Here is a 12194-nt window from a genome sequence, read left to right as displayed (position 1 = left end):
GCCACAGGCCCGTCTCTGCAAGCTTGGAGATAATCAGCAAAATCCCCATTGAGGGCTACTGTACAGGAACAGTGTATTTCCTGTGTACTTCCTGTTCCAATATGTTGTAGTGCTGGTCTTGGTGCTAGCATGTGCACACTCCGCATTTAGTACAAGAAGGAAATAAGACTGAGAGATATTTTACTGTGGATATAAAGTTCTTATTGGATCCCACTGTGTTGAGGTAAGAACTGCCACTGTTACTCAGTCCGGTTAAACACTGCTTGATAAATCCCATGTACATACTTAAATGTATAAGGAAAATAAAATAAGCTTCATTTGAATCTGTACAAATGYCATTAAGCTTTTTTCTTGTACTCTGTTTCACCCCAAAAGATTGTACAAAAAGCAAGAATCAGAGGTGAAGAGGCATACAATGTTCATTCTCTTGTCTATTGAACAAATAGAATTTATATTTTTTATAAACACTATGTTTTACACTGCAAAATACCTGAAGAGTGAAATTATGACCTCAATCTGCGGTTACAGTTGAAAAAAGCACTTGATAGTTGTATTGGAACACAGACTTGTATTAAAAAGTCTACATATACCATATTTTTATTAGCACTTTATAAATGTGAAGGCACTGTTATAAAGAGATGTCTTTTCTCCTATCACAGCTAGTGAACAGGGGTGCAAGAGAAATCCAGAGACTTATTGTCTGCTGAGTGGAGAAACAGACCTAAGCATCTCAAGTTCTATCTCATATACCTTAATCAGGGCAGCACGGCTACAGCTCAGCAACTTTATGTGATGACTTCTACCTTCGATACACTCTTCTGTTCCTTGCTATGAGCTGTATCACTCTTCATAAATCTCGGGGATCCTTTCATAGGCCAACTACTATGCCTACTGTAGCACTTAGCCAAATCAATTTTCTCCAAGTGCCCATAAGTCGTCAAGTTTTATCAGTTTTATTCTAACTCAGACTTACAGTTGCAGCAGCTCAGTCCATAAACCCAAGAGTCATTTTTCTAAGAGGCAGCTATTCTTTAATGGTGTTCTTTTGAAAGCCACAAAATATTTAAATCAGCTTGACTCCATTGAGGTCTGATGTAGTACTCACCTAATTTGCCATGTTAGCACCTCAGCTACAGCTGCATTTCTGTCTGAGAAAGCACAGAGACAATAACAGCCTTCATCTTCACTGTACATGAGAGGAAAAACTATATATACATATTTTCCTTTTGTACCTGCATTTAGGTGCTGTTACCAGAGGTCAGATAAGCTCACAACAGGCCTTTGTGTTATAGAAGGCATACAAGGAAGGCTCACCACTGATTGCTCAGCTGTTAATTTGCGGATAGGCAAACTGATACAAAATACGTAATTCCCTGATCAGTGGTGTTTTCTTTATAAGAACCATGGTGAAGAATGTAAAAAGTGTTCACGTGTGCTCTGTTAGAACATCCTGCTTTCTAGGTGATACAGTAGCATTCAGATATTAATTACATGTTGCCATGCAGCAGTATTATTTATGTGAATTAGATAGAATTGCCCTGACTCCTTCATAATAGTACTAGCCTGAGTCTACTGGGATCTGTGAAAAGATGGTCTGTGTGGGTCATCAGAACTCTAAMAGAATTGCTTAATATTATCTTGTGCAAAGCATTGTAATAGAATAACAAATAATAATAAAACTGAAAGCACCTTTTTTCATTTTATATCTTAGGCATGTTCCCAGTGGTGACTCAGATTAGCTACTTTTCAGGTGAGATAAGAGAGGATTCCATTCACTGTTTCCCCACAGAACAAATTACTGTGTTAATTTTGGGCAAGAACAACTTCCTTTTTCTGCTTATGTTCTTTTCCGTCTTTCATAGATTCCAAAAGTTTCAGAGGCTTTAGAAGTCAATTCATATTTAATACCAGTCAATATATCATGAAAAAGCCCTTTCCAAATAAGGTTATTATCAGGAGAGTGACCTTGCTTTCAGCAGGCAGGTAATACTATTTCCTAAACTGTAGATGTGACCATAAATAGAAAGGATCAGGACATTTCCTGCTTATTAAACCTAAGAGCACACAACCCAGGAATATCTTATTTGGAATGTAGTATTTAAAGTAGTGTAGACAGATAAACTACCTGTGTTCATCAGCACAACTAGGTGCTCAGCTTTACTTTTTATGTTATTTCTTTAATTTTTATTACTGAATAAAATGGCATCTATTATCAGTCAGGCAAAGAGTTCAGAAATGTTCTTCAGGTGTATTTGCTAAYATAGTAGTAAATGTGAGTTATTCTGTGGACTGATTCAGAGCGTACTTAGCTAAGTAACGAAAAAAATACGTAAATATGAAGGACAAATAGTATGTGCTGCAGCTTTGGAAGCAATGGAGTGAGCTGTAACATTTCAGGAAAGATAAAAATGTATAGCTAGACTGTCTTTTGTTTTAGATGAATGCTAATGACAAAACCAATACTGAAAGAATTTTTACTTTCTGTCCTCTAATATCAACTCTATTCCTTCACTGAGTTCTGAATGATAGTGCTTTTTTAATTAATTAATCTGGAGAAGATAGTAAAGAATTAAATATAAAGGATATGTCCAATAGACATAGGAAAAGTTTAACAGTGACTGGAGAGTTTAAGACCTTTTTTCTAGTGTAAAGAGCAATTTAAATCTTGCTGAAGTTTGCACTAGAGGTGTTATTTGTAAATAAGCTTGCAGAGTCTGGTTGTAAGAGCTAGAACCACTGGGGGCTATGGATGCTCAGCATTTATCAGGATCAGGTCTTAAGTTTGCTTTGATTTTCTACTGCCTTGAACTTCCATTCTCATGCTCTGGCTGTTTTTTGGCCTTTCATGTTTTCTCCTGTTTTTGACACCTATTTTCTGTTTTAAAAATGTTCTACTGATCCTTCTTCAGGTTTATTTTAAAATCTCAGTAGGCCTAAGATTTATTTCTTCCTACCTTTTGAGCTGCTAAACTGAGTTTTCACCCCCACTCATCTCTAATAAGCTATTCTCTGACATGCTTTCACTCTGGCTCTGGAGTTTGACTCCCTCTTTTTCGCCATTTAGTGTTGATCTAGAAGTCCASCTCTAGGTGTCCATTGCCTTAAGCTGTCATGAAATGGATGGAGCCAGCAAAATATTCTCCATTTGTCAAAAATCATACCAGATGATCTACACTTTTTTTTTTCCAAACAAGCAAAAGGTATACTTTTTCCAAGAAAGAGGAAAGGAAAAGATATTTACTTTTTCTTAGAAACATTCTTTAAGTTTAGTACGTATTAAGGGCTCTGGCAGTCTGTTTGTTGCTGTTGTTGTTGAAGATATTGTCATTAACTATAAAGTTGGCTATTAGTTCTGCTGTGTTTGTACCTTTTCCTTCCCTTTGGCAGCAATAGCTGAATGTATCCATCTAGCTTTTGGAAATTAAGTTTAAAAATTTGTCACCCATTTAAAAGACTTACTTTTCATTTGCCCTTTAAAGCAGCAAAACAAAAATATACTGAATAAAAAAGTAGTATAGAATACTACAGGAGAATATTTGTTGACCTCAGTACCAGCAGAATGGCAGTGCAGTGCAAATAAATAATAGCAGCTGTAGCTTATCAGAGCAGTTATGATGGATTTAATTCATTGATATATTTTGACTATTTTGACCTTTCAGCAGAGTAAAGCAACATAGGTTATTGCAGCTGTGAATTGTCAAATCAGTGTAAAAAAATCACAGCATAATTCTGCATCTGAATTTATTATTGTTGTCTGCTTAATGGCTAGCAAGTAATGAAACACCTCTGAAGTTTTAAATAATAAACGCATTTCTACTTACATATCTGTTTTACCATCATCAGTTCTGTTGAGTAAATAGCATTAAGTCTGATATACTCTATATAAACAGAATTAGGCCCACTGTTTTCATGTAATTGTATTTATCCTCTTACAGCAGATGTGGTTGTAATGCCTTTCCTGGTGAAGCTTGTCTACATTATGCAGAGACATTCTGAATTAAAATCTTTCAGTCATTAGGCACTAAATTGTCAGTTTTGAAAAAAGCAAGTATTTAGAGAATGTAATATAACCAAAACAATAAACAGTGAATTTTTATTGCTTAGCCCTTTCTTCTCTTTAAATAAAAAATGAAAAATGTACAATAGAGACTAGTTTGTTTTCTATTTAAAATTGTTCCAGTATTCAATGAAAAAAGATATAAACTTTTTTACTGATTGCTGAGATTAAACTCTCTTCCTACTGGATCAACAGGAGGTTATTCCACTGATTTAGGTGAGAGAAGCTGGAGTGATCTAGTCTGATCATCTGTATACCACACACAATATAATATCATTAATGAAATCTTCTATTGTGCCCACTATCTTGTGATTAAGTAGGAAGATATCTTTTATAAAGATGATAGGTCCTGATTTCAAGGTCTCGTCAGAATATATAAACTTGTTATCGGCTACTGCCTAGATTATATTATTTTCTTTCCTTGATTGCCTAAATTCCCTTCGTAGCTTGGTAAATTTTTCCCCACCTTTATCTCCCCTTTCAGCTCAGCAGAATAGACTGATGTTTCAGCCTCCACAAGTACAGGATAGACCCAGATCCTAATGTTTTCTCACTTCCACATGCCAGGTGTATGCCCTCATGTCAAGGCTATTGGCTTATTCTCAAGTAAGCTCTCTCCTCTTCTCTACTTTTAACTGGGAAAGCAACGCTAAGTATGCAAAACCTTTGCTGCCAAAAGATTTGTCTAAACTTKTACATTTTCTAGAACTTTAATTTTATTTTTTACAAATCAATATTTTCCATTAAAAAAAATCCCTTTTGTTTTTTTCCTGCCCTGTTCTGCTGCAATGGTAGTTTCTGTAGCCACAACAGTATCCTGCAGCTTTTGTTTCCACTGACCTGCCAGTTTTCTGCTTTATACACCTTGTTGGCTCATCCTCCTACCATTCAACCAGTGTTGAAGTTGTTGTTTTACTCATTGACTCATTTCATGGATGTGCATTTTTCAATAAATTTCCCTGTCCGCACTCCATGCACTAGTTCATCACCATGCTCCTTTCTCATTCAGACCCATGTCCTCTTTTGCTTCCTTGGTGCCTTCACTGGTTACCTGCTCCATATCTGTTACTCCTTCCTTCTTGTGTGCTAAGAAACATACAATCTCTTTTCTGTCATTAGCTTTTCTTCCCTCCCAATAAGTAAATGTGTATTGCTCTTACAACCTTGAAGATACCTTTTTGCCTATAATGTTGCCCATAGTACCAGCCCAGTTTACCTCCACATACTCTGCTTTATCTTCTCTTGAGCTGTACACCCATTCTTTCTGCAGAACTTAACATCTCTTTACATTTTATCTGCAAACACTCACAGCTGCTTCTCTGGCAGTGTCTTTTCACCTGCTGTTAAATCCCTCTTCTCCATAGCCTACTACTATATATACTGCTATGTAMTATGTATGGTTCTTTCATACCCTGGTTCTACAGGAAATCTGCTTCTCTCACTCTGTTTAATTTATCATTCACAATAGCTTCTCTTCAGACATGCTTAATTTCTGTTCCACGTATAAACATGTATATGTGTATATTAATTGTTTTGGACTAGTATCTCTATGTACAAATTCTACGGGACACCTTCATATATCCGGGATGAAATCAACTCCTTTTTCCCATTCTGTCTAACAAAATGATTGCCCTGTATGGAAGTGCACAAAAATACACTTCATTAGTACAAAAAGATTTTGCTATTCCCTAATATAACTAACCTTTCTCCTTTCTGCAAAAGAAATGGCCTTTCTGGTGTTTAGAATAACCATCAGTGTACTGCGTTCCATTAAGTAAAACATTCATATAGTTTAATCTCATTTTAACTGAAATATCTTCAAACTAAAGTATTTAGTTATTTTTGTTCATTTATCCAGTACAGCATGACCCATGTTATAAAAATTTGGTACATTTGAATGTAATTGGCAGTTGCATTAATAGTGGGCTCATAATTCATGGGATAGGAAATGAATCATTCATTTATGTAAAAATATGTATTTTAATATTGTTCTGCATAAAGTCTGGGTTGAATTCCTTTACATAGTTTGAAAGCCCTCTAGCACCATTTCCTAACTATGCATTTATTGGGTCTGGGTCTGGGTTTGTACTGTGGTTAATTGTCCTTTGTGTACTAAACTTTCTGTGCCTGGGCTCTAGCACACCCAACAAATGGTTTTAAACCAGAAAGATCTAGTCTGAAAGATCAGAACCAAGGTGAATATAGCTGATGTCTTTGTAAAATGGAAAAGAAATGAGAGGTATTATTGTCAGCTGCTGCCTCCCACTATCTCTTCCATCTCATCCCAATATAAAAGCCTTTGCCTTAGCCTTAGCTCTAGATCATATRGCACATGGCTTTAACTCATCTGTTGGACTATGAACCTGAACAGAGGAACATAGTCTCAAAGGGCCTCAGGCCACCTGCAATACAGCTAGGAGAACAGACTCTTATCTGAGGTGGGTACTTGTTCATACAAACACTTCTCGCTTTGCTCCAACCATGGGTTAAAGTAACTTTTTGTTGTTTGTTGCCTCTTTCCAACCAAGGCTACTGACAGTATGAGAGCTTTTCCTTCTCTTTTCTCTAAAGACAACTCAAGCTAACCTGCTCACTAAAGCATTTCAGGTGACCAAAAACACATTGACAGACTCAACAAGAGGAGGCAAGTTTAGTTTCTTGACTGAGTTGAAATGTGTTCAGATTAGGACTAAAATATGTAAAAAAATTAATGAACTATTAGGGTCAATGAGCCAAAGTCCCCGAGTATTGTATTCAGTAAGAAAATCTGGAAGCTGTTGTTCCTGTTGCTATACATTTGATTCGCAAAGAACAAACAACAAACCACCTATAAATGCAATCCTGTTTTACAGAGGATTTTGCCACTTGTTCCAGTTCTCCCCTCAGTGTCTCCATTACAGACTGGTGTGAAAAGAGGACAGTCAAAATATGAATTTGTTCAAGAAATTAATTAATTGCATAAAAAGCAATAAGAAGGAAGCACAGAGATGTCTAAATAAGAAAGAGCTAAATAGTCAGAAAAAGCTAGATGGAGAGGAACCCCCAGTGCCRGGCGGATAATACAGTGAGAGATGGACAAGTGCACAGGAGCAGCAGAACTGAATTTGATTTGAATGTAAGGATAATAAAGGAATGCAACTAAATGAGCAAGCTAGTAAAATGGAATGTGTTCAAACTGGTATGGGTAGGTGGAAAGTTAATTTAGAAACTACAGTTGTGAATGGACAAAAAAGAGGATGTGATTACAGATTAACTAGGAAGCACAGGTTCATAATATTTGATAAGAAAGTRATAATGACTTGGGAGAGTTTTAACAGTTCAAAGAGAAAAAAAGAGATCTCAGAAATCTTGACGGAAAAGAGGCAGTATGATTAATACACAATTTAAATGGGAGACCTGCRATAAGAGGAAGGAGCTGAAAATCAGCTCTTGGTTGTGACATGGAAGCTGGTGCTGACACAAACTACATGCAGTGAGCAAGAGCATACAGAAGAAGGATTCAGTTTTGATAATGTAAAACTGAAGAATTTTATGTGAGAGACTGACAAGTTATTAAGGGTCTCTTTGCAGGTTTAGGAGCTGTCGTATATATCATAAGAACAGGCTTTTATGTCAGGTCTTAACAGAAGACTGATTAACATGGGAAGAAGCATCCTTGCTGTTACCTGTTATCAAATCTTTCTTGATTTTCCAGAAAGAGGGGTTAACTAAATTTCCTAAATCTAATTGCTAGCTTGATGTAATAATTTTCCTGGTGACTTGAAAAATGAATTGTTTCTCCTCACTTATTTTATCGTTTTTCTGTTTGGATTAATGGTCATTTAATAGTATTGTATCTTCCATTTGRAAATGATAAATACATTAAAAACTGAATAACAAAAATAAAACTCTAAGAAAAGAGTATAAGAGTAGAAGGGACTTTTTTGTTAATGATGATGATGATTGTAAGTCTATAACACTAGCCTATTTAGATACAATTTAAAAACCATTTTCCCAGAATGAGCAAAAGCTGATAGATTTTCTCAGTTAAATGGCAGTTTTGTGCCTTCAGAAAATAGCCTTGTCTTTTCATGGATAAAATCAAAAATAAAATGTGAAGCTAAAATACTTTTTTCTTTGAAAGCAACCAGTCTTTATGCTTGGATTTGGCTTTCTTTTCCCCCAGCAATGCAATTTTATATACCTATAAATTTAGTATTAAATAATCTCCATGAAACAGAACAGTTTTCAGACTACTGAAAACAAAAGTAAAATGAGCAAATCCTGGATTTGAATAGTCTGAACTAACCTTTGCACCTGTCAAGTGCACAGTGAAGCAAGCAAATCAAACAAGAGAACTCATAAATATTGCTTGCTTAGGGAGCCACTGTAGATTACCACAGGTAACTTTTCTGCAACAGTACTAAATGTTTCCGTGTCACCAAAGCTCTCAGTAACTTTCCACTGTCTTCTAGAACAGAACTTGAAATATAAATCTACCATCCTCAAATACTAAATTTTGGAAAGTTTGTTGCAATTTTCTTTTTCTAAACTTCTTATGCTTTTTTCATTGTGCTATTGAGTTGGTTGTCTCTTTCTTTTTAATGTTCACTTTTCAGGAGTCAACATTTCCTTTTTTCTGGGTCCTGTCTTTTTCTCTGAGATGTTAAAATTGAAACTTGCAGAAGAACTAACTATATCTATTTGCTCACAGAAACTGTGTGCAGCTACCAGAGGCAGCCAACAGATGCAACAGTTTGCGCAGCAGTTTCTGGGCTCTGCTTAGATCTTCTGAGGAGCTTGTTGAAGACTGTGGCAGATTTCTGGGAACCCTCTGAGGAACTAGAGCGTGCCTGCAGCTGGCAGCAAAGGAGGGCTAGGTAAGGACATCCTAAGGCTTTAACTTCTCCTGGGAAGCTCTAGCAAGGTCTAGCTGCTGCTGACAAGCTCTGTCAGTTGCCCCTCATCAAAAGGTTTTGGGACTTTTGTTCCAGCTGACCCTTGATTAGGGAGGGTCATGCACCCTTTTAGCCAGTGCTAAGGAGAGGCCTATATAAGAGCCAGGCCCAGAGTGCAGCTCCCAGAGTGTGGCCAACAGATGTAGCAGTTCACACAAAAGGGCACAAAGAAGGGGTCCTCGTCTCCATCCAGAGCAGCATACACATTCTCAGTTATGGTTGCAATACGCCACAGGGCACGTTCCTCAGTAGCTGTTGGAGTCGCTCTCCGTGCCATGTCAGAGGCTTCAACCCAGACAGACCTGTCTGAGGATGCAGCTCTGCAAGTCTCAGGCTGCAGGAGGGCCTGGGGCCTCTCTGTGAAACTAGGGCTCACAGTCATCCTTCCTGCAGAAGGTGTGCTGTTGTTGATGAGTTGTGTCACCAGGTAAAGGAGTTACAGGAGGAAGTCAGCAGGTTGTGTAGCATCAGAGAGGACAAGCAAGAGATAGACAAGATCTCCTCAGAGACCCTACATCTTCAAGAGCCCTAACCCCCAATGGCAGTGAAGGTGCACATGGGGTCTGTGCCTTGTGGGGCAGTAGGTGGTAACTCCAAGRAAGGCAAAGGCTGGAAGTTGGTGACTTCTCATACAAGGAGGAAGGTTCCTGCTCCTCCTGAAAGCTTGCAGCTACTGAACAGTTTCATTGCCCTCAAAGCTGAGGAGGAGCTGAGCATGCTTTCATGTGAAGCATCTGGGCCAACCAACCCCACGTCCTGCAGAAACACCTGGATGAAGCTGCGAGTGATAGTAGTGGGTGACTCCCTGCTGCAGGGGACAGTGGCACCATCTGCTGACCTGACCTGCTGTCTAGAGAGGTTTGCTGCTTGCAGGGGGCTCAGATCTAGGATGCTGTGGAGAAACTGCCAAAGCTGGTCTACCCCTCTGACTATTATACCTGCTGCTCTTCCATGTGGGYGCCAATGATATGGTCATGGGCAACTTGGAACGTATGAAACATGACTAGAGAGCTTTAGGGGCAGTGGTCAAGGCTATGGGGGCCCAGATAGTTTTCTCCTCAATCCTGCCAGTGAGGGGGAAGGATGTGAGAAGGAGTGAACAGATACTGCGTGTCAACAATTGGCTCTGCAGCTGGTGTCRTCAACAGAGTTTTGGTTTCCAAGACCATGAGACCCTCTTTGAAGATCAACATCTGCTTGGGAGAGATGGGATCCACCTCACTAAGATGGTCACAAGTGTCTTTTAGCCAGCGGGCTGGTGAACCTGGTAAGGAGGGCTTTAAACTAGGAAAGATAGGGGAAAGGGAGAGTTATAGGGACCACACAATCAACAAAACAGGGTTTAAGTGAGGGTACCTCAAGCATTTGCAGGCAGTCAAGGAAGTGTCTACAAGACAACCCTATGAGGAAACCTCTTGCACCCCTTCTTGGAAATCAACATGCTCAGGTGCCTCTATGAAGTGCCTGTACACAAATGGACATGGCATGGGGGAATAAACAGGAGGAATTAGAGATCTGTGTGCAGTTGCAGGGCTATGATCTCATCACAATTGCAGAGGTGTGCTGGGATAGCTTGCATGATGGGAATGCTGCAATGGATGGATACAGGCTCTTTAGGAAGGACAGGCCAGGAAGACAAGAAGGGGGGAACTGCCTTTTATGTGAGGGAGTAGCGGGAATGTATGGAGCTCTGCCTAGGGGTGGATGATGGGGTGTCTGAGAGCTCATGGGTAAGGATTAAGGGGCAGACTAACATGGGTGACACTGTTGTGCATGTCTGCTGTAGGCCACCTGGATCAGGAAGAAGTAGATGAGGCCTTCTACAGACAGCTGGAAGTAGCCTCACATTTGCAGGCCCTGGTCCTCATGGGGGACTTTAACCACCCTGATATCTGCTGGAGGTAGAGCACAGCAGGGCACAAGCAACCCAGGATGTTCCTGGAGAGCATCGATGACAATTTCATGATAGAAGACCCAACAAGGAAAGGTGCTCTGCTGGACCTCATACTTCCAAACAAGGAAGGGCTGGTCTGAGATGTGAAGGTTGGGGTCAACCTTGGCTGCAGTGACCATGAGATGGTGGAGTTCAGGATCCTGAGGGGAAGGAGCAAGGCAAAGAGCAGGATCACAACCCTGAACTTGAGAAGAGCACACTTTGGCCTCTTCAGGGATTTGTTTGAAAGAATCTCCTGGGATAGGGCCCTAGAAGGAGGAGGGGTCCAAGAAAGCTAGCTGATATTCAAGGATCACTTCCTCCAAGCTCAAGAATGGTCCATTCCAATGAGCAAGAAGTCAAGCAAAGGGGGCAAGAGATCTGCATGGATGAACAAAGAACTCCAGGCAAAACTCAGACATAAGCAGGAGGTATACAGAAGGTGAAAGCAGGGACAGATAACCTGGGAGGAATATAGGGTTGTCTGAGTATTCAGGGATGGGGCTAGGAAGGCCAAGACCCATCTGAAGTTTAATATGGTGAGGGATGTCAAGGACAGGAAGAAGGGCTTCTTTAAAAACATCAGTAACAAAAGGAAGACCATAGAAAATGTGGGCCTGCTGCTGAATGGAGCAGGTGATCTAGTTACAAAGGGTACATAAAAGGCAGAGATACTGAATGCTTTCTTCCCCTCAGTCTTTACTGGTAAGACCAGCCCTCAGGAGACCAAACCCTGGAGACCAAGGAAGAAGTTTGGAAAAAGAAAGACTTTSCCTTGGTGGAGGAGGATCGGGTTAGGGACCACTTAAGCAAACTGGACATGCACAAGTCCATGGGCCCTGATGGGTTACACCCACAAGTGCTGGCTGATGTAAGTGCAAGGCCACTCTCAGTCATCTTTGAAAGGTCATGGCAACCAGGAGAGGTGCCTGAGGACTAGAAGAAAGCAAATATTACTCCAGTTTTCAAAAAGGGCAAGGAGGGCCCAAGGAACTACAGGCCAGTCATCCTCACATTGATCCCTGGAAAGGTGATGGAACAGCTCATCCTGGATGCCATCTCTAAGCATGTGAAGGATAAGAAGTTGCTGGAGAGTAGTCAGCATGGATTTAAAAAAGGGAAATCATGCTTAACCACCCCGACAGCCTTCTATGATGAGATGACCAGCTGGGTAGATGAGGGGAGAGCAGTGGATGTTGTCTACCTAGACTTCAGCAAGGCTTTTGACGCTGTCTCCCATAACATCCTCATAGGCAAGCTCAGGAAA

Source organism: Apteryx rowi, unplaced genomic scaffold, assembly GCF_003343035.1.
Source record: "Apteryx rowi isolate R43461 unplaced genomic scaffold, aptRow1 scaffold_362, whole genome shotgun sequence".
NCBI classification, from domain to species: domain Eukaryota; kingdom Metazoa; phylum Chordata; class Aves; order Apterygiformes; family Apterygidae; genus Apteryx; species Apteryx rowi.
Note: the sequence above shows the minus strand (reverse complement) of the source record.